Source organism: Hypanus sabinus, unplaced genomic scaffold (genome assembly GCF_030144855.1).
Source record: "Hypanus sabinus isolate sHypSab1 unplaced genomic scaffold, sHypSab1.hap1 scaffold_276, whole genome shotgun sequence".
Taxonomy (NCBI): domain Eukaryota; kingdom Metazoa; phylum Chordata; class Chondrichthyes; order Myliobatiformes; family Dasyatidae; genus Hypanus; species Hypanus sabinus.
Genome location: NW_026780896.1, coordinates 250,986 through 271,724, shown reverse-complemented (window position 1 = coordinate 271,724; position 20,739 = coordinate 250,986). Strand labels below are relative to the sequence as shown.

General features: G+C 46.7%; 1 protein-coding gene across 3 annotated transcripts in view; it reads right to left on the bottom strand.

The window, feature by feature from the left end:
* The window catches only part of LOC132388188 (NACHT, LRR and PYD domains-containing protein 3-like), a 56,168-nt gene extending 35,429 nt beyond the window's left edge, over positions 1–20,739 (bottom strand). Inside the window, exons 1-2 of one of the 3 annotated variants that reach the window (XM_059960544.1) lie at positions 20,582–20,739; positions 17,960–18,124 (exon numbers count right to left, since the gene is read on the bottom strand). The gene's annotated coding sequence lies outside the window, so the exon portion shown is untranslated. Of the gene's footprint in view, positions 1–17,959; positions 18,129–18,214; positions 18,348–20,581 lie in introns of those variants that run through there. The other 2 variants (XM_059960543.1, XM_059960545.1) reach the window with 2 other exon arrangements.

The following is a 20,739-nucleotide window of genomic DNA, read 5'->3' as shown; positions in this document are numbered from 1 at the left end:
AAAACCCCCAGCTTCCCTCAGAGGGATATTAAAATAATTCAAAAAGTGGGGCATTTACTTTGGGATTTGTTCGCTTTTACAAATTTGTTCGTGGCGGGAGTATGAGATGTCCTCAGCGAGGGTAATGCCCTCTTGGATGGTCCATCTCTGTTATTGGGTGTAACTAGTGACTGACATCGCATTGCACCAATGGGAAGAGTATAACTCCTCTGTAGACTGTGGGGTGGGGTGGATGATTCAGGGAATTGTTACCTTAGACGGTAAAGTTCAACCGTCTGTTGAAGGCTGTTCTTTCTAGTCCCCGGGATTATACCTCTCTGTTTGCAAAAGACTCTGGCAATTCCTGGGAATATAGTAACCATCGCCATCACTCTCCTTCTGCTGACCATCACCACCGCTTTGCTCTGCGCTACTGTCTGCCTGCCTGGTAATCCCCTTCTGATGCAAATCTCTGGAATATCTGACAAAATGCTGGAGGTACTCAGCAGGTCAGGCAGCGTCTATGGAGGAGAATAAACAATCAACGTTTCGGGCCAAGGCCCTTCATCGGACTGGAAATGAGGCAACAGAAACTCTAGATATTGTTACATTACTTTCTGTTCCCCGTGGTCTGATCCAAAACATCATACGTTTATTCCTCTCCATGGATGCTGCCTGACCTGCTGAGATCAGCCAATATTTTGTGTCTTTGTGTTGCCCAAAACTGTCATCATCCGGAGAATGTCTTGTCTTCCGGAGTAACTCGCTATTTTAATGTGCATCAAAATCTGTCCGAAGAGCAGGAGCAGACGGCAACTGTACTCCTTCCACGTGTGATTGTGTTTTCCCAAATATTTTGTGAATTGCCAATGTTGAATTAAACCCAGACATAGAATCACCAGTGTGTTTATAAATTAAAATAATACGCCAACAGATCCGTGTCCTTTCCCGATGTTGACGCCACTGGAGCTCCTCCACTGCTCGAACCTTGACCCATTTTGGTGAGAGGTGTGATCAGTTTGTGCTGCTCGGTAACTAATAAAAATGACAGGAGGGTCAAACATTAATTGAAAAACTCGGTTTTGTTTCTAAACGGAGACAAACACTTCCAAACATCTTGGGCCGATCCACTGAAGCTTTGTCATGGCCGGATCCACCTGCACCCATCCACCCACAGTCACACAATGTCCATTTCCGATCTCTCCATGCATTGTACACTGGGCCAGGATTCTCCAGGGTATCTACTCGCTGTATTGCAGGCAATTCCCTTTTAGGAACCAATCTTGTGTCCTGGACCGGGAGTGATGAGTCTCCGGAATGGCAAGCCAGGTTGAGCAGACAGCTCCCACTGCTTTGGTCCTCCTACCACTGGTGGCGCTGTGGTGAGTAATGGACAAGTGTTCCAGCAGTGTGGGCTGAATCATTTCTGCTGACGATGAGACTTCTATTTCTTTCGTCACTGGATTATACAGGTTTCTCAGTCACAACTGATTTTCACCCTTTCTTTCATTTTGATATCCCCTTGCATGGACATCTATGGCAATATATGATTTGAGTCTATATAGAATCACTCTGACATCCTGAAGAATGCAATGTCACACATAACATTGTGACATCTTGTCCAGAAACACTACATTTTCTCCGGAAGGATTTTAAGATCATTATTATCTCCTAAACTCCGGTCAACATGTTATTGAGTATTTAAAGACAAATACACTGCAGATGCTGTGGTCAAATCAACACGTATGAACAGGCTGGATGTACTCAGCAGGTCAGGCAGCATCCGTTGAAATGAGCAGTCAACGTTTCGGCCCGAGACCCTTCGTCAGGACTGAGGAAGGAGGGGGCAGGGGTCCTATAATGAAGCTGGGGGTGAGTTTGAAGGTGCAAGTGAAAAAACAATCAGAGGAAAGATCAAGGGCCTGGGGAGGGGATAGGCAGGATGTGAAGAAGGAATGTAAATGGTGTGGGTACCCTTTACTACTGCTATAGGTAGTAGAAGGAGGCAGAATCATGAGAGAGGTGAATCCGATGTTCATAACAAGGGGCTGAGGTGTTGCTCCTCCAACCCGAGTTTGGCCTCATCATGGCAGTAGAGGAGGCCATGTATGGACATATCCGAATGGGAATGTGAAGAAGTGGGTGGCAACCGGGAGATCCTGTCTGTTGTGGCGGAACGAGCTGAGGTGCTTGACGAAGCGGTCCCCCAATCTGCGTCGGGTCTCGCTGATGTAGAGGAGGCCGCAATAGATTACCCCAACAGACACACATGTGAAGTGTTGCCTCACCTGAAAGGACTGCTTGGGGCCCAGAATGGTGGTAAGAGAGGAGGTGTAGGGACAGGTGTAGCACTTACGCTTGCAGGGATTAGTACCCGGTGAGAGATCTGTGGGGAGGGACGTATGGACAAGGCAGTCACGGAGGGAATGATCCCTGGGAAAAGCAGAGAAGGGTAGAGAGGGAAAAATGTCCTTAGTGGTGGGGTGATTCCCTCACACGCATGTCCTCCATTTCCCGCACTTCGGCCCTCACCCCATCTTCTCGTCGCCACAACAGGGACCGTGTTTCCCTTGTCCTCACCTACCACCCCGTCAGCCTCCGGATCCAGCATATTATCCTCCGCGACTTCCGCCACCTTCAACAGGATCCCATACACCTCATATACCTCTCTCATGATCCTGCCTTTTACTACCCATAGTGCTTTCCCCTTACATTCCTTCTTCACCTTTCCTGCCTATCCGCTCCCTGCTTCCCCTCCCCCACCCCTTGATCTTTCCTCTGATTGGTTTTTCACCTGGCACCTATCAGCCTTCTCCTTCTCACCCTCCCCCCACCTTCTTTATGGTGCCCCTGTCCCTGTCCTGACGAGGGCTCTCGGCCCGAAACGTTGACTGTTCCTTTCAACGGACGCTACCCGACCCGCTGAGTTCATCCGGCCTGTTTGTACGTGTACTTGAGTATTTACCCGGCTATTAGCAGCTTGTAACATCGCACCTTTGTTAAACACAATGTAGACACGCCATACATACAAAACAGCAAGTTGACAAAACATCTTTAACATAATAAAACAAAAATGATGGAATTATTTCAGGTGGAGGACCCTGTATCAGAGCTGAGTTCTGTGTAGGAGTCAGGTATTGTTCTCTATCTGCACTGTAGTCTGTGTTGCATATTAATGATTTTTTTTTGTTACTCAATCTGTTCCACAAAACTCCGTGCCCTCCCATTCACTATACCAGCCCCACCCTGGACTGACTGTCCAAATGCTCCAACCCTCTCTTGTTCGAGTTGAAAACCATTCGCCATTTCTCAGACCATCTCCATAACTAACCAAGATAATAGACAATAGACAATAGACAATAGGTTCAGAAGTAGACCATTCGGCCCCTCGAGTCTGCACCGCCATTCTGAGATCATGGCTGATCAGTCACTATCAATACCCAGTCCCTGCCTTGTCCCCATATCCCTATCCATCAGATATCTATCTAGCTCCTTCTTGAAAGCATCCAGAGAATTGGCCTCCACCGTCTTCCGAGGCAGTGCATTCCACACCTCCACAACTCTCTGGGAGAAGAAGCTCTTCCTCAACTCTGTTTTAAATAACTGACCTCTTAGTCTCAATCTTTGAAATTTATTGTAACCTGTTGCAATATCAACTAGACTCCCGAATTTAGTATCAAACTTGATATCGTGCCATATATATATATTCATATACAAATCAAAGGCACGAATAACACATTAACGAGGTCTCGACACTGACACGCACGCCCCACTTGTCACAGGCCTCCATTCGCTAAATTCATCTTCAATCATCTCCCTCTGCTTCTTGTCATCGAGCCCGGTGAGAATCCACCTCGCCAGCTCCCCGTGACTCCCACGTGACCGAACCTTCCCGATCAGCTGACATGTGGGATCTTGTTACAGACTTTACCAAAGTTCAGATGCAACATCACTGACCAACTTCACCCAATTCCCTAGTTAACTCTTAAATAACCTCCAAAATACTTGCCAGATATGATCTCCTATTGGGCAGTGTAGATGCTGACTTCCCCATAACCAACGTCCAACCGCCCGGGATTTCAGCTTCACTACAGACTCAGAAAATTCCGATCCCAGCTGCAGAATTACCAACCTGGACTGAAGACCGTATACTGCCAGTTCCATATCCTCAGAGTCACCGGCTCAATATCATCACCCATACAAAGATGCTTTGGTGCCGGTGATTTACCGTGGTGTTCCTGCCATTTCCGATTGACAAAGTACGATGAAATTGGAACCTAATGACCCTCTGCCGGGGCTGGGGCTCAGGCTGGTTCCCCGGTCTGTATAGAGGATGCGGATACACTTCAGCCGGAACCCAGCAGATAAACCGAGCACATTTGATCTCTGTGTCATCGCTGTGTGGGATCTTGTAGCAGGAACAAAATGTAAAGTTATAAAGTAGAAAATGATGGGAACTCAGTACATCAGACTACATCTCTGAAAGGAGAAATGGTGGAAGACCCAGTTCCAGAACTGAGACTGTCCAAGATGTGGCCGATCTGCTGAGCGTTTCCAGTATTTTCTGCGCTTCACTTTAAATTTCCTGCAACTGGGGTATTTTCTCCCTCTTCATTTTAATGCACAGATAGTAAACTGATTGCCTCCCTAAACTGTAAATAACATCACACCCCAACTAATATGTTAGTTCTGAATTCATTCCTACCCTGGTGTAGTACATCCCACACAGCCAATACTCACAGCATCCCTTCCTCCCACTATCATTCTGTTACATTTGCTCCCGAGGCCACTGACTCTACGCTGAGAGGCGGTGACCACAGCGCGATGAAAAATGTGCAACTCTTCTTGCAGCTATAGTGGGCCGTTACAATTCCCACCTGAAAAGGAATTGTGCAGGCTATTTGAAATCAGTTCTATGTTTATAAACACTTTTTTCTATTCACATTCTTCCGGAGCGTCACTGGACAGGAACACTGAAACACCAAGTGAAAAACAGCAGGAAGAGGCCATTCAGCCCCTCAAACCAACAACAAGATGGCGGCTGCTCTCCCATCTCAGCCACATGTTTCTGTCCGATCCACATTCCCTCGATCCCTTCCGTCTCCACACATCTGCCGGCCTTTGTGTTTGTTTTATGTGAAGACGATCACTAAGGTGTTGCTCCTCCACCCTAAGGGCGGTTTCATCTTGACACAAGAGGAGGCCGTTGATCGAAACGTCGGAATGGGAATCAGAATTAAAATGTCCGGCCACTCAAACTCCCCCTTGTGGCAGATCATACAGAGATGTTCGACGAAACGGTCTCCCAATTGATGGTGGGTCTCACCAATGTAAAGGAGGCCGCATCGGGAGCACGGGACACAATAAATGTCCCCAGCAATAGATTCGAGATGAAGTGTTGCCTCACCCGGAAGGACTGCTTTGTGTCTCTGAATGGAGGTGAGGGAGGAGGGGTACGGCAGTTGTAGCACTTAGGCTTATGCAGGGATAAGTATCTGGAAGAAGATTAGTGAGGGGAGATGAATGAACAAGGGAATTGTGGAGAGAGTGATCCCTGTTGAACCCTGTTTGTGACATCCTAAACAGATTTGCATGAATGCAATCCCTACATTCATTAGTTATCCATTTACTGCAACAGAAACGTTATATATTCCATACAGTGAATGCTCAAGGCATCCGGGCACCCACACCGGTTCCTGAGGTCAGTGACGGGCGGTGACCAGAGAGCGATAAATATGTTCAACACTCTATAGCTTTGGTGGGCTGTCACCCTGGTGATGGAGGAACTGGCTCAGCAGAACTAACTGAAAATAGGAAATAAGGAATTCAACTTCACATGCTCTTTTTCATGAATTTATGAACATTTGGAGAGGCAAGGAATTATTACGAATAGACAGCTTGGCTTTGTCAAAGGCAGGTTGTGCCTTACCGGCCTGATTGAATTTTCTGAGGATGTGACTAAACACATTTACAGAGGTAGAGCAGTAGATGTAGTGTATACGGATTTCAGCAAGGCACTTGATGAGGAACCCATGCAAGGCTTATTGAAAAATTAAGGAGGCATGGGATCCAAGCGGACATTGCTTTGTGGATTCAGAAATGTCTTGCTCACAGAACGCAAAATTGTTTGTAGATGGACGTCGCTGACTAGTGCTGTTCCTCAGGGATACGTTCTGGCACCACTTCTCTTCGTAAGTTTTATAAAGGACCTGGATGAGGAAGTGGAGGGATAGGTTAGTACATTTACTGATGACACAAAGGTTAGGGGTATTATGGATCGTTTGGAGGGCTGTCGAGGTTATAGCGAGACCCCGATTGGAAGCGAAACTGGGCTGAGAAGTGGAAGATGGGAGTTCGACCCAGATAAGTGTGAGGTGGTTCACTTTAGAAGGTAAATATGATGGCAGAATATAGTATGAATGATAAGACTCTTAGCAGTGAGGAGAATCAAAGGGATCTTGGGGTCTGAGTCCATAGGACACTCAAAAATGCTGCGCAGCCTGACTGTGTGGTTCAGAAGGCATACGGTGCATTGGCCTTTATCAACCTTGTGATCGAGTTCAAGTGCCAAGAGGTAATCTTACTGTTATATAGGACCCTGGTCAGACCCCACTTGGAGTTCTGTGCTTGGAGTGCAGTTCTGGTCGCCTCACTACGGGAAGGATGTGGAAGCCATAGAAAGGGTGCAGAGGATATTTACAAGGATTTCTCTGGATTGTGGAGCATGTCTTATGGGAATAGGGTGAGTGAACTCGGCCTTTTCTTCTTGGAGACCTAATAGAATGATGACTGGCATAGATCGTGTGGATAGTCAGAGGCTTTTTCTCAGGGCTGAAATGGTTTACACGAGAGGGCACAATTTTAAGATGCTTGGGAGAAGGTACAGAGGCAATGTCAGGGGTAAGTTTTTAACTCAGAGTGGTGAGTGCGTGGAATGGGTTGCCGGTGACGGTGGTGGAGGCGGATACAACAGGGCCTTTTAAGAGACTTTTGGATAAGTACATGGAGATAAAAAGAAGAGGGCTGATGGGTAACCCTAGGAAATTTCTAAAGTAGGTTCATGTTTGGGAGAGCACTGTTGGGCGAAGGGCCAGTGTATTATGCTGTGGGTTCTCTAAGTTTCTCTACTTCTATGTTCTCAGTTTATTCCATACAGCCAATGCTCACAGTATCCTTTCCTCCCACTATCATACTGTTGCATTTGCTCCTGAGGCCACTGTCTCTGCACTGAGAGGCGGTGAACACAGAGTGATAAAAAAATGTGCAACTCTTCTTGCAGCTCTAGTGGGCCGTTACCCTGGAAACAGAGGAAGTGGCTCACCAAAAATAACCGAAAAGGGAAATAACAAACTCAGCATCGTGAGTTTAATTATGATAAAGTTTAACACTGCAGCCATTTTGAACCGAAGAATCTAAAATTGTAAAGTCGCCTTTTAACGTGCTGTTTACAATAATACTCTGATAGTTCTGGCTAACAAAACATGACAATAGTTAGCGATAAATAATATATTAACCTCTGCCGTGAATATACCCAGTGACAGCCCCATTCACCATCTGTTGCAACAAACTCCACAGATCGATTACTCTTTGGCTGAAGAAGTTTCTCTCAGTTTTGAAGGGAAGCTTGTTTATTCCGAGGCTGTCCTCTCAGACCCCAGACTCTCCGTCTGATGGAAACATCCTCCACCTGTCCACTGTCTCCAGGCTGTTCAGCATTCTGTGGGTTTAAATAAGACTCCGTCCCCCTCTATACTTCTGAACTCAATAGAGTACAGGCCAAGAGTCATCAAATGCTTGCCATACGAGCGGTGATTGATACGTTCGTGACCCAAGGTAGATGGAGTCAATTTTTGAAAACCCAGCACATTTATTTTTCAACATAGTCCCCTCCTACATTTACACGCTTAGTCCAGCGGTCGTGGAGCAAACGCATCCCTTCTTTGCAGAATTCGACATCTTGGACCTCCAGAGTTGGCCGACAGTAAGAGTGATTGATAGGTTCATGGCCAAAGGTAGGAGACGAGTTATTCAGCTCTCGTTACATGCACGTTCAGATCAACTCTTTGATCTAACTCATCTCCCACCTCAGGCCACAGACTTGTCAATCACTCCCCCCCCCCGTACAGAAACCCTCTCGTTCCTGCGATTACTCTTGTGAACCACGAGAGCCACAGTTGTACTGAACACATCTGCTTCATTTCCAACGATTGACAGACAGGAGGCAATGAGGGGCGAACACCAAACTCACGGGTCTATTTCTACTGTTGCAAACACGGTACAGCCCATTTACTCACAGCCTCTCACTGTGAGGGACGGGGTGCTAACTCATCCTCTCCTCGGTATGGCAGTCATTTCTTCCAAAGAAACTCCCGAAACAAACATCTGAGCCCAGAACAGAAATACTGGCTCAACACCTCATAAACCCGGGCAGCTTGAACCCCGGGGCCATTGTACTTGGATCTAAAACTGTGATATCTCAGGACCTAACCTCACAGGGTCACACAGCTGAATCTGCCACTCACCGACCCCCGAATCCTCACACATCGTCCCCGCATCTCACACTGCGTGGTGTAATCAGAAATTTCCCCATAGCCAATGCCCAGCACCCCGAGGCTTTTGATACACTCTGAAAGGAGGAACATCCAGCCCCCATCTGTGGAAGTACTGACCTGGGCCAAATCCCAGATACTGATAGGTCTAAATGCCCAGTGTTTCCCAGGTAACAGCTCAATCCGCAACTCGCCCAGGAGTCCTTGTCGCCAGTAATGTGCTGCAGTGTCCCGGCCATTCAGAGTTCAAACAGCAACACTCCGACATCAACCTGTGGCAGAACGGGAACCTGATGAACCTCTGACTGGGCCAAATCCCAGATACTGATAGGTCTAAATGACGAGTGTTTCCCAGGTAACAGCTCAATCCGCATCTCGCCCAGGAGTCCTTGTCGCCAGTAATGTGCTGCAGTGTCTCGGCCATTCAGAGTTCAAACAGCAACACTCCGACATCAACCTGTGGCAGAACGGGAACCTGACTGGGTCAGAGATACTGACAGCTATATAGGCCCAGTGTTTCCCAGGTAACAGCTCACTCAGCAACTCGCCCAGGAGTCCTTGTCGCCAGTAATGTGCTGCAGTGTCCCGGCCATTCAGAGTTCAAACAGCAACACTCCGACATCAACCTGTGTCAGGACGGGAACCTGATGATCCTCTGACTGAGCCAGAGATCGGGCTAGAAAACCTGGGCGCGGGGTAACAGCAGGCTCGGTACATCAGATTGGATCAGTGGAAAGAGAAACTGTGGAAGACCCAGTATCTGAACCGGGACTGTCCAAGACGCTGCCCGATCTGCTGAATGTTTCCACCATTTTCTCTTTTTACTTTAAATGATGCACAACTATTAACTGATTACACGATATTTGTGACGGTCAGAACAAATTAGCACAAATGTAATACCAATGTTCATTAGTTTTCTCTTCAATCCAATACAGGGATAATTCAGTCAATGCTCACAACATCCATCCCACCCCATTATCAATCTGTATTCTCTGCTTTCAACCCTCCTTCCGACAAAGATTGATACAGCAGACATTTTAACTTTGAAGATGAAATCGCAATGGCTGTCTTTAACTTACTACGTGCTGTATTTAATAAACCCTCTGGTAGTTCCAGGTACAAACACCGATTTCAGTATCAACTCTGTGAGGCAAAAATAAGACAACGGTAGAAGAGAGATTGTTGATATATAATCGTTGATGGGATACAGGCTGGACAGATGTTAACCGAGATGGTGTATATATCTTTGATATGGTGGAATACAGGCTGGAAAATGGTTGACCAAGATAGGTACACTTACATCCTTCATATACATGAGTAAAAATCTTTAAGTTTCCGTCTAAATATGCATGTGCAATTTATAGTAATTTATAATAAATAGTATGTTCAACAATAGAACATAAAATACGATTTTGTCAGCATGAATTAATCATTCTCATAGCCTGCTGGAAGAAGCTGTCCCGGATCCTGTTGGTGTCCTGTCTTGTTGCGGAAACACGAGGAAATTTGCAGATGCTGGAAATTCAAACAGCACAACCAAAATGCAGGAACACAGCAGGCCAGGCAACATCTATAAGGAAAAGCATTGTCGACGTTCTGGGCCGAGACCCTTCGTCAGGACTAAGTGAAAGGAAAGATAGTAGAAGATTTAAAAGTAGTGAGGGGAGGGGGAACAGCGAAATGATAGGAGAAGACCGGAGGGGTTGGGATGAAACTAAGATCTGGAAAGGTGAATGTTGAAAGTGATACCGAGCTGGAGAATGGAAAGGATCATGGTTTTGGGAGGCCGAGGGAGAAAGAAAGGAGCAGGGGGAACACCAGAGGGAGATGGAGAACAGGCAAACAACTGAATATGTCAGGGATGGGGTAAGAAGGGGAGGGGGGGGGCATTAACGGAAGTTAGAGAAGTCAATGCTCATGCCATCAGGTTGGAGGCTACCCAGCCGGTATATAAGGTGTTGTTCCTCCAAACTGAGTTTGGATTCATTTTGACAGTAGAGGGGCCCATGGATAGACATATCAGACTGGGAATGGGACGTGGAATTAAAATGTGTGGACACTGGGAGGTCCTGCTTTTTCTGGCAGACTGAGCGTAGGTGTTCAGCGAAACAGTCGACCAGTCTGCGGCGGTTCTCACCAATATCTAAAAGGCCACACCGGGAGCACCGGACGCAATATACCACACCAGCCGACTCACAGGTGAAGTGTCGCCTCACCTGGAAGGACTGTCTGGGGCCCTGAATGGTGGTGAGGGAGGGTGTAAGGGCAGGTGTAGCACTTGTTCCGCTTACAAGGATAAGTGCCAGGAGGGAGATCGGTGGGAAGAGATGGTGGGGACGAGTGGACAAGGGAGTCGCATAGGGAGCGATCCCTGCGGAAAGCAGAAAGAGGGGTCTAGGGAAACAGGTGCTTGGTAGTGGGATCCTGCTGGAGGTGGCGGAAGTTACGGAAAATTATGTTGGACCTGGAGGCTGGTGGGGTCGTAGGTGAGGAGAAGGGGATTCCTATCCCGAGTGGAGTGGCGGGTGGATGGGGTGGGGGCAGATGTGCGGGAAATGGGAGAGATGCGTTTGAGAGCAGAGTTGATGGTGGAAGAAGGGAATCCCCTTTGCTTATAAACGGAAGACGTCTCCTTCGTCCTGGAATGAAAAGCCTCATCCTGAGAGCAGATGCGGCGGAAACAGAGGAATTGCGAGAAGGGGATAGCATTTTTGCAAGAGACAAGGTGGGAAGAAGAATAGTCCAGGTAGCTCTGAGAGTCTGTAGGCTTATAGTAGATATCAGTAGATAAGCCGTCTCCAGAGATGGAGACAGAAAGATCAAGAAAGGGGAGGGAGGTGTCGGAAATGGACCAGGTAAATTTGAGGGCAGGGTGAAAGTTGGAGACAATGTTAATGAAGTCAACGAGCTCAGCATGCGTGCAGGAGGCAGAGCCAATGTAGTCGTCGATGTAGCGAAGGAAAAGAGGGGGACGGATAACCGTATAGACTTGGAACATGGACTGTTCCACAAAGCCAACAAAAAGGCTGGCATAACTGGGACCCATACGGGTGCCCTGGCTACACCCTTGGTTTGGATGAAGTGGGAGGAGCCAAAGGATAAATGATTGAGAGTTAGGACTAATTCCGCTGGGCAGAGGAGAGTGGTGGTAGAGGGGAATTGGTTAGGTCTGGAATCCAAAAAGAAGCGAAGAGCTTCGAGACTGTCCGGGTGAGGGATGGAGGTATATAGGGACTGGACGCCCATGGTGGAAATAAGGCAGTGGGGGCGAGGGAACTTAAAATCATTGAAAAAATACAAAGCATGAGAAGTGTCACGACCATAGGTGGGAAGGGATTGAACAAGGGGGGATAGGACAGTGTCAAGGTATGCAGAAATGAGTTCGGTGGGGTAGGAGCAAGCTAAGACACTGAGTCTACCTGGACAGACAGGTTTGTGGATCTTGGGTAGGAGGTAGAAACGGGAAGTGCGGGGCGTATAACGTTGGTGGCAGTAGATGGGAGATCCCAAGAGCTGATAAGGTTGGTAATGGTGTGGAAGACTGCGGCCTGGTGCTCCTTAGTGGGGTCATGATCGAGGGGTAAATAACAGGATGTATCAGCGAGTTGCCGCTGTGCCTCGGCCAGGTACAGGTCAGTACGCCAGACTACAACAGCGCGCCCCTTGTCAGCGGGTTTTATAGTGAGGTTGGGATTGGTGAGGAGGGAGTGGAGAGCAGTTTGTTCGGAATGAGTGAGGTTGAAATTGGAACAAGGTGTGAAGTGGTGAAGTCGAGTCTGTTGACGTTCCGTCGCCAGTTAGCAATAAAGAGATCCAGATCAGGCAGAAGACCAGAGTGGGGTGTCTATGAAGAGGAGGGGGGTTGAAGACGGGAGAAAGGGTCATCGGTGGGGATGGGAGAGACCTTGCCAAAATGTGAGCTCGGAGACAGAGCCGGCGGAAGAAGAGTTCAGCGTCATGGCGTAGGCGGAACTCGCTGAGGTGTGGGCGAAGGGGGACAAAGGCGAGGCCCTTACTGAGGACGGCTCGTTCTGCCTCAAAGAGTGGAATGTCAGAGGGGATGGCAAAGACCCGGCACGGATGAGAGCCGGGATCAGAGGAGGGAGGGGGAGGGAGGCTGATTGAGTCATTGGAGAGGGGAGGGTTGGGCTGAGAGAAAGATGGAGGCTCCGAGTTTCCAGCGGTTAACGGTGGGATCTGAGGGGCAGTGGATTGTAGAGTGCTGGTGGTGGAAGGGGAGACGAGAGTCACAATCGAAGCTTGTGTGGAGTCGTTGGAGGCTGCTCCCACCCCCAACGATGACCCCCTTCTCCTGCTTAAATTTCCAGCATTTGCGGATTTCCTCGTATTTCTGTTATCATTACACCTTTCCAAGATCTGTTTCCCTATCTGCTCCTCCATATACCTGTTACTATTGGGCGGACTATAAAAACACCCAGTAAAGTTATTGTCCCCTTGCTGTTCCTAACTTCCATCCGCAGAGACTCTGTAGACACCACCTCCATGGCCTCCACTTTTTCTGCAGCCGTGACACTATCTCTGAGCAACAGTGCCATGTCCCCACCTGTTTTGCCTCCCTCCTTGTCCTTTCTGAAATATCTAAGACCCGGCACTTGAAGTAACCGTTCCTGTGTCTGAGCCAACCAAGTCTCTGTAATGGCCATCACATCATATCTCCAAGTACTGATGCACGCTCTAAGCTCATCCGCTTTGTTCACAACACTCCTTGCAGTTAAATGGACACATCTCAAAGCGTCCGTCTGAGCACCTCACTTCTCTATCAGCTGCCTCTCGCACTATCTACAAGTTTTGTCTATTTGTGAGCCAACCTCCTCTTCCCCAGTCTCTTCAGTTCCGTTCCCACCCCCAGCAATTCTAGTTTACACTCTCCCCATCAGCCTTTGCAAACCTCCCCGCCAGGATATTGGTCCCCCTGGGATTCAAGTGCCGCCCATCCTTTTTCTACAGGTCACACCTGCCCCAAAAGAGGTCCGAATGATCCAGAAATCTGAATCCCTGCCCCCTGCTTCAGGGCCTCATTTATCCTTCACCTCATTCTATTCATATTCTCAATGTCGCGTGGCACAGGCAGTAATACCGAGATTGCTACCTTTTGGGGTCCTTCTTCTCAATATGCTTCCAAACTCCCTATAGTCTTTTCTCAGGACATCTTTCCTTTTCCCACCTATGTCATTGGTGCCAATATGTACCATGACCTCTGGCTGTTCTCCCTCCCACTGCAGGATATCTTGGACGCGATCTGAAACATCCCAGACCCCGGCACCTGGGAGGCAAACTACCATCCGAGTTTCTTTCCTGTGTCCACAGAATTACCTGTTTGACCCCCTGACTATAGAGTCTCCTATCACTACTGCCTGAGTATAGGCGATGTTTCGGGGGTGGAGGGGGGGGGGGGTAGTGAAGCAAGGAGCTGGAGGTCGGTTGGCTAAAGGACTGGAGAAGGGAGAATCTGATAGGATTCTGACAGAAGGCCTTGGATGAAAGGGAAGGAGAAGAGTCACCAGAGGGAAGGGCAGGTTTGAAGATATAGTGAGAGAGCCTTCTAGAACTTCCGATAATTATACCCCTCCACCATTTTCCTTTACCAGCCCGACTCCCATTTCCGTCTCTCACCTTCCCATCGTCTTCCTCTGATGTTCACCCCCCTCCCTTCCCATTCTTCAGTGCAACTGAGAAAAGAGGCATTTCCACGTCCAAAACCGTTTCTTATTGTCAATCTTGTGACATCTGTTCATACGATTTCACAATATCTGGCACGGCCGCAGATTTACAGTTTGACAGAGATCCGTTACTTCAAACTGAAATGAGGAAAGTCAACACCATACACTAACTTACACTAAAACTGAATTTCCACTCAAACTTTGCCTTTGCACTTCGCTACAGATGCATATGATATGGAGAATAGGTTCCCACTACCCAAAACATGTATGTCCCTAATAACGTTTGAATGAAATAACTCCCACTCCTCCACTTGAAGGAGGCTATGGCAGATTATCCGCAGATAACCTGAAAAGCCGCACGTTCGGCAACAGACTGGTGAAAACCCCTGGGTATAGGCTCCACTGAGATTACATACATTTCTTATGGGAAGCAGGACCAGCAAGATACTCTAATCAGGCCAATGCTATATATAATTGCATCATGACCTTTCCCGTCAGTGAAGGGAGGTATTCAGAACGTATTAAACACCACGTTATCAAACTGCTTGTATACATTCACTGGCGTTTGAAATTCCATCACCTTGTCTTCCTCTACATCAACTCTCTCGAGACCCCCGACACTCATTGTGAATATATCAGCCCTACTCATCCATATATGGTAATCAGCCCAAACCTTAATATTGATCTTTGTCTGCCCTTCAATATCCATTTGACAAATTGATCAGTTTCATTATCAGTTTCATTCCAGAACTGATAACCTTCTACTGCGACGTCAATCTAGACACAGTGAAATGCTTTTCTTGCGTGCCATTCGGTGCAGGCAATTCAATACATAGGTATATCAAGGTGCTGCGTCAGGAAAAACTAAAACAATGTTGTGTTGTATTTATAGAGCAAGTGCAGTTCAGATTGCATAATAAATAAATCCGACTATCTACCTCAACGACACAACGAAATTCCCCAATATTCATTGCTGCTGGTTTCACCACACAAGTCGATCCAAACGGAAGCAGCCCATCAACAAATCAATAAGTTCCAAATTTTTTCACGTCGCGGACAAGCCCCCAATTTTGTTACGATTTCGTAACGTACCAGCATCAATAGATTATACACTGAGTCGGGTTTTAATGTTAACACCATTACCTTAGTTAGTATCTACTTATAATATAGCAACTTAAACAAGATAAACAAAAGTTAACAATGTTATTTATGTGTGTGTGTGTGTGTGTGTGTGTGTGTGTGTGTGTGTGTGTGTGTGTGTGTGTGTGTGTGTGGCTTCAACACTCACCATACAAGCCTGCGACTCTCCTAACACCTGTGACACCACTCCGTGTAGATGTGCTCAACGGTGTGAACGGCATTACCATGAGGGAATTAGCCGCATATACACTGAGTCGGGTTTTAATGTTAAAACCATTATCTTAGTTAATATCCACTTATAATATAGCAACTTAAACAAGATAAACAAAAGTTAACAATGTTATTTATATGTGTGTGTGTGTGTGTGTGTGTGTGTGTGTGTGTGTGTGTGTGTGGCTTCAACACTCACAGTACAAGCCTGCGTCTCTCCTAACACCTGTGACAGTACTCCGTGTAGATGAGCTCAATGGTTTGAACAGCATTACCCTGAGGGAATTATCCGTGTCTCCTATCCTTTTGTGTGATTTTACATTCAAAGTCATTTGGATTTTCATATCCTAATGCTACCAATGAATCCGCTCTTCAGAAAACCTCTGAAGAAGTTTGTTGAAGTTTTAGATGCCGATTCTTCGCAAAATTCTAAGGAAGTAGAAGCGCTATCATGATTTCTTCATAATTGCACTCACATACTGGACCTGGGACAAATCCTCTGAAATGGTAACAGCATGTGATGACCCTCTGCACCTGTGATCCTCCAATGAGGACTGGTTCTGGGATCCATGGGTTCATCTTCCTGAAGTCAATAATCAGCTCCATGGTCTCGCTGACATTGAGTGAGTAGTTGGCACTACTCCGACAGATTTTCAGTCTCCCTCCTCTATGCTGATTTGTGACCACCTTTGATTCATCCAATGGCAGTGATGTTTTCAGCAAAATTAAATGTGACATTGGAGCTGTGCATAGCCTCAAAGTCAGAAGCACAAAAAAAATCAGAGGGAATAAACATAAACCCTACGGTATACACGTACTGATGGCTAATCTGGCAATTTGTTTGCAAATCTGTACTGACTGGCGTCTGCAACTGAAGAAATCGAGGATCCAATTGCAGAAGGATGTACTGACACCAGGTTCTTGCAACTTACTGATTCCAGGATGACTTATTGAATGCTGAGCTGCACTGAACAGCATCCTGATGTATGCATCTTCGCTGTCCAGATGTTCTAGAGGTTGAAACTTGTTTGACAAGGGTTTGACAAGGTTCCATACGGAAGGTTGGTTAGGAAGGTTCAATCGTTAGGTATTAATATTGAAGTAGTAAAATGGATTCAACAGTGGCTAGATGGGAGATGCTAGAGTGTAGTGGTGGATAACAGTTTGTCAGGTTGAAGGCCAGTGACTAGTGTTGTGCCGTAGGAATCTGTATTGGGTCCAATGTTGTTTGTCATATACATTAATGATCTGGATGATGGGATGGTAAATTGGATTAGTTAGTATGCAGATGATACTATGGTTGGTGGTGTTTTGGATACTGAAGTAGGTTTTCAAAGCTTGCAGAGTGACTTAGGCCAGTTAGAAGAGTGGGCTGAACGATGGCAGATGGAGTTTAATGCTGATAAGTGTGAGGTGCTACACTTTGGGAGGAATAATCTAAATAGGACATACATGGTAAATGGTAGGGCATTGAAGAATGTAGTAGAACAGAGTAATCTAGGAATAATGGTGCATAGATCCCTAAAGGTGGAACCTCATGTGGATAGGGTGATGAAGAAAGCTTTTGGTATGCTGGCCTTTACAAATCAGAGCATTAAGTATAGGAGTTGGGATGTAATGTTAAAATTGTACAAGGCATTGGTAAGGCCAAATTTGGAGTATTGTGTACAGTTCTATAGAAGTCTACTGTACATACAGGCCCTTCGGCCCACAATGTTCTGCCAACCTTGTAACCTGCTCTAGAAACTGTCTAGAATTACCCAACTGCATAACACTATTTTTCTGAGCTCAATGTACCTGTCTAAGAGTCTCTTAAAATACCCTATTGTATCCTGCTCCACCACCGTTGCCAGCAATGCCTTCCAGACCCACCACTCTGTGTGGAAAAACTCCCCTGACATCCCCCCCCCCCCTACCTTCTGCCAAGCATCTTAAGACTATGCCCCCTCATGTCAGCCCTGGGAAGAAAGCCTCTGGATATCCACATGATCAGAACCCCTCATCATTTTATACACTTCTATCAGGTCACCTCTCGTTCTCCATCACCCCAAGGAGAAAAGGCCAAGCAAGTTTGCAGCAGGTAAGTTTAAAGAATTACTTTTTGAAAGATATTAAGTGTAAACTCTCCACTTTGTTTCAGTCTCCCCACTCAGAAGTGTCCAAAAGCTACTTCACAAGATGCAAGACCTTGAAATGAGCAAACACTGAGGGAATGTGAGTGACTTTAAAGAGCTTGGATACTGACAGCACATCACCAGACCTGGACTGATCATAACTGGGTCTGATAGAGGCATAACTGGTACCTCTGGGCACATTCAGTATCACCCCAACCATTTCCTACCTTTCTTTGTACAGGTATATAATATCTAAAGGACCAGTGTTTGAGTAAATGAGACTCACCAAACTTTCTCCTGACTGAATCAATGGAAACCCTGAGTCAGATGGGTTCTCTCCAGTCGGTGCTCTCAGTCCTCGGGCTGGTTCACTTGTTGCTGTTCCCTCGTCTTCAGTTGTGGTTTGCTTCCAGTTGTGGGCTTTTCTTCCAATAAATCTCTCACTGCAGATCTAGCTTTAACATGAAAAATAATAAAGCATGTTAACAACACAAAGGAGAACAAAACATTACTGCTCAATGTTCCTAAAAATAAAACTCACTGAAATTTAAACATTGAAGACAAATATAATGATCTGAGTGAACAAATCTGTAATTGTTCCTCACACGTCACAAAACAATATGGGATAAGAAGGGGCCATCATTCAGTCAGGAACAGAATTATGTGATTTGATCCATCTGGTCTGCCTCATCATTCAACCATGGCTGATTTCATTCCAACACCAAAATCCTGCCTTCCTCCTGTAACCCTGAAGATACAAGGAACAAACACAAATATATTAACCTTTGCCATAAATATACCCCAACAACAGCTTCATCCACCGTCTGTGGCAACAACTTCCACAGATCAGTCACCCTTTACTTGATATTCTCCTCATCTCAATTTTAAAGGGAAGCATCTTTATTCTGGGACTGTGTTCTCAGATCCCAGACTCACCGTCTAATGGAAACATCATCTCCATGTCCACTGTATCCAGGCGTTTCAGCATTCTGTAGGTTTCCTTAAACAAGCATCACCCCACCCCCACTGTCCCTCGTAACTCCGTTGAACACAGGTCCATGACCATTGACTAACAGACAGATGACAGTGAGGGGAAATTTCCAAATACACTTTGAACACTGAACCGCTGGGTCCAATTCTACTGCTGCAAACATTTAATGGCCTCCTTTCCCTGTGAGGGATGGTATAGGAACTCAGATTAGCAGTGACTGCCTCCAAAGGAACCCCAGAAAGAAACAACTGAGACCAGACCAGAAACACTCTCTCAACACCTCATGAGCCCGAGCAGCTTGATCCCCAGATCCATTTCACCAGGGTCACAATCTGTGATCGGGTCACACAGCTGAACGTGTCACTTACCGACCCCAGAATCCTCACACATCCTCCCCACATCAGGGATTCCCCCACAACCAATGTCCAGCAACCCGAGACTTCTGATTCATTGAGGGAGGAGGAACATTCAGCCCCAGCTACAGAAGTAATGACCTGGTCAAATCCCAAAAACTGACAGTTCCATATACTCGGAGTCTACACCCCAGGTTTACAGTCCAAGCACCAATTTCCCAGGACTCCCTTGCGGCCGGTACAATGCTGCAGTGTGTCGGCCATTCAGAGTTCAAAAACTAACACTCCTGCATCAACCTGTGTCAGAATGGGAAGCTGATAATCCTCTGACTGGGCCAGATATCGGGCTGGAAAACCTGGGCGTGGGTCACCAGCAGGCAGGAATACGTTTCACATTGTCTCCAGCAGATAAACTGAAAGCATTTTATCATTATCCGATTGTTAAATGAGATCTTGCCCAGTACAATTGGCCGTCGCATTTCCTGTGGGCTAACAGGAATAACAGGCTTTTCATTTCAAATTGAAATTAAATGCTGGAAACTCGGTACATCAGATTGGATGTGTGGAAAGAGAAACTGTGGAAGACTCACTATCAGAACTGATGCTGCCCGATCTGCTGAACGGTTCCAGCGTTTTCTCTTTTTACTTTAAATGATGCACAACTATTGACTGATCACAAGATGTTTGTGACGGCCTGAACAAAGTTGCACAAAGGTAAGTCCCACATTCATTAGTTTTCTCTTCATTCTAACACAGGGTTAATACAGTCGACACAGTGAACGCTCACAACATCCTCCGCACCCACTATCAGTCTGTTACATCTGCTCCCGAGGCCACTAACTCTCAATGAGAGGAAATGACCGGAGAGCGATAAAACTGTGCACCACTCCCTGCAGATCCTGTGGCTGTTCCTGGCAACAGAGGAATTGCCTCTCCAAACATGACCAAAACAGGAAATAAGACTCAACTTTAAATACTGAGAGTCACCGTCTGACATAGATTAACACAGCGGCCATTTGGTAACTTTGAAACTAAAATTGTGATGACTGTCTTTATCCTTCCTCATTCTGCATTAAATAAATCCTCTGGCAGTTCCAGGTAACAAACACTGATTTCAGAAATAACTCCGTGAGGGAAAAGACTTCACAATGACGGCAACGGTAGAAGAGAGATTGTCGATATTTATCATCGAGGTGGTGGGTTGCAGGCTGGACAGAGGTTGAACCAGATGTGCAGGGATTAAGCAGATGGATCGGGTGGGAGCAGGGATCAAGGACGATCACTGATGGCCCTCCGGCAATACACAGATACAGCATTAACAGTACATACTACTATGTACTAAAATGACAAAGATAGAGCAACAGGAACTTTGGCATTTACCCTTCTCCCTGAACCAACTTTTATCAACACATCGTAGAAAATATCCCCAGGTTCGAGGTGAAGGTCTCACAACCCGGACAGACCTAAGGCAGGTTTTGTTCAGGAAGCGGGGTGAGACCGCGAGTTCGGGGAAGTTACTGGGACTCACTGCCCAGCATCGGTCGGGACCGAACTCAATACTCACCGCATGGATCTTGTCGGTCCCGCTCCGCAGAGAATGATCCGACCGGCCCCCCCGGCTCGCCGCCCGAGGGGGCGAGGACCCTCTCCCGATCCGGATCCCGTGGACAATCCACCGCTCCAGACCCGCTTCAACACAAAGAAAAAAAAATCACTGCCCAG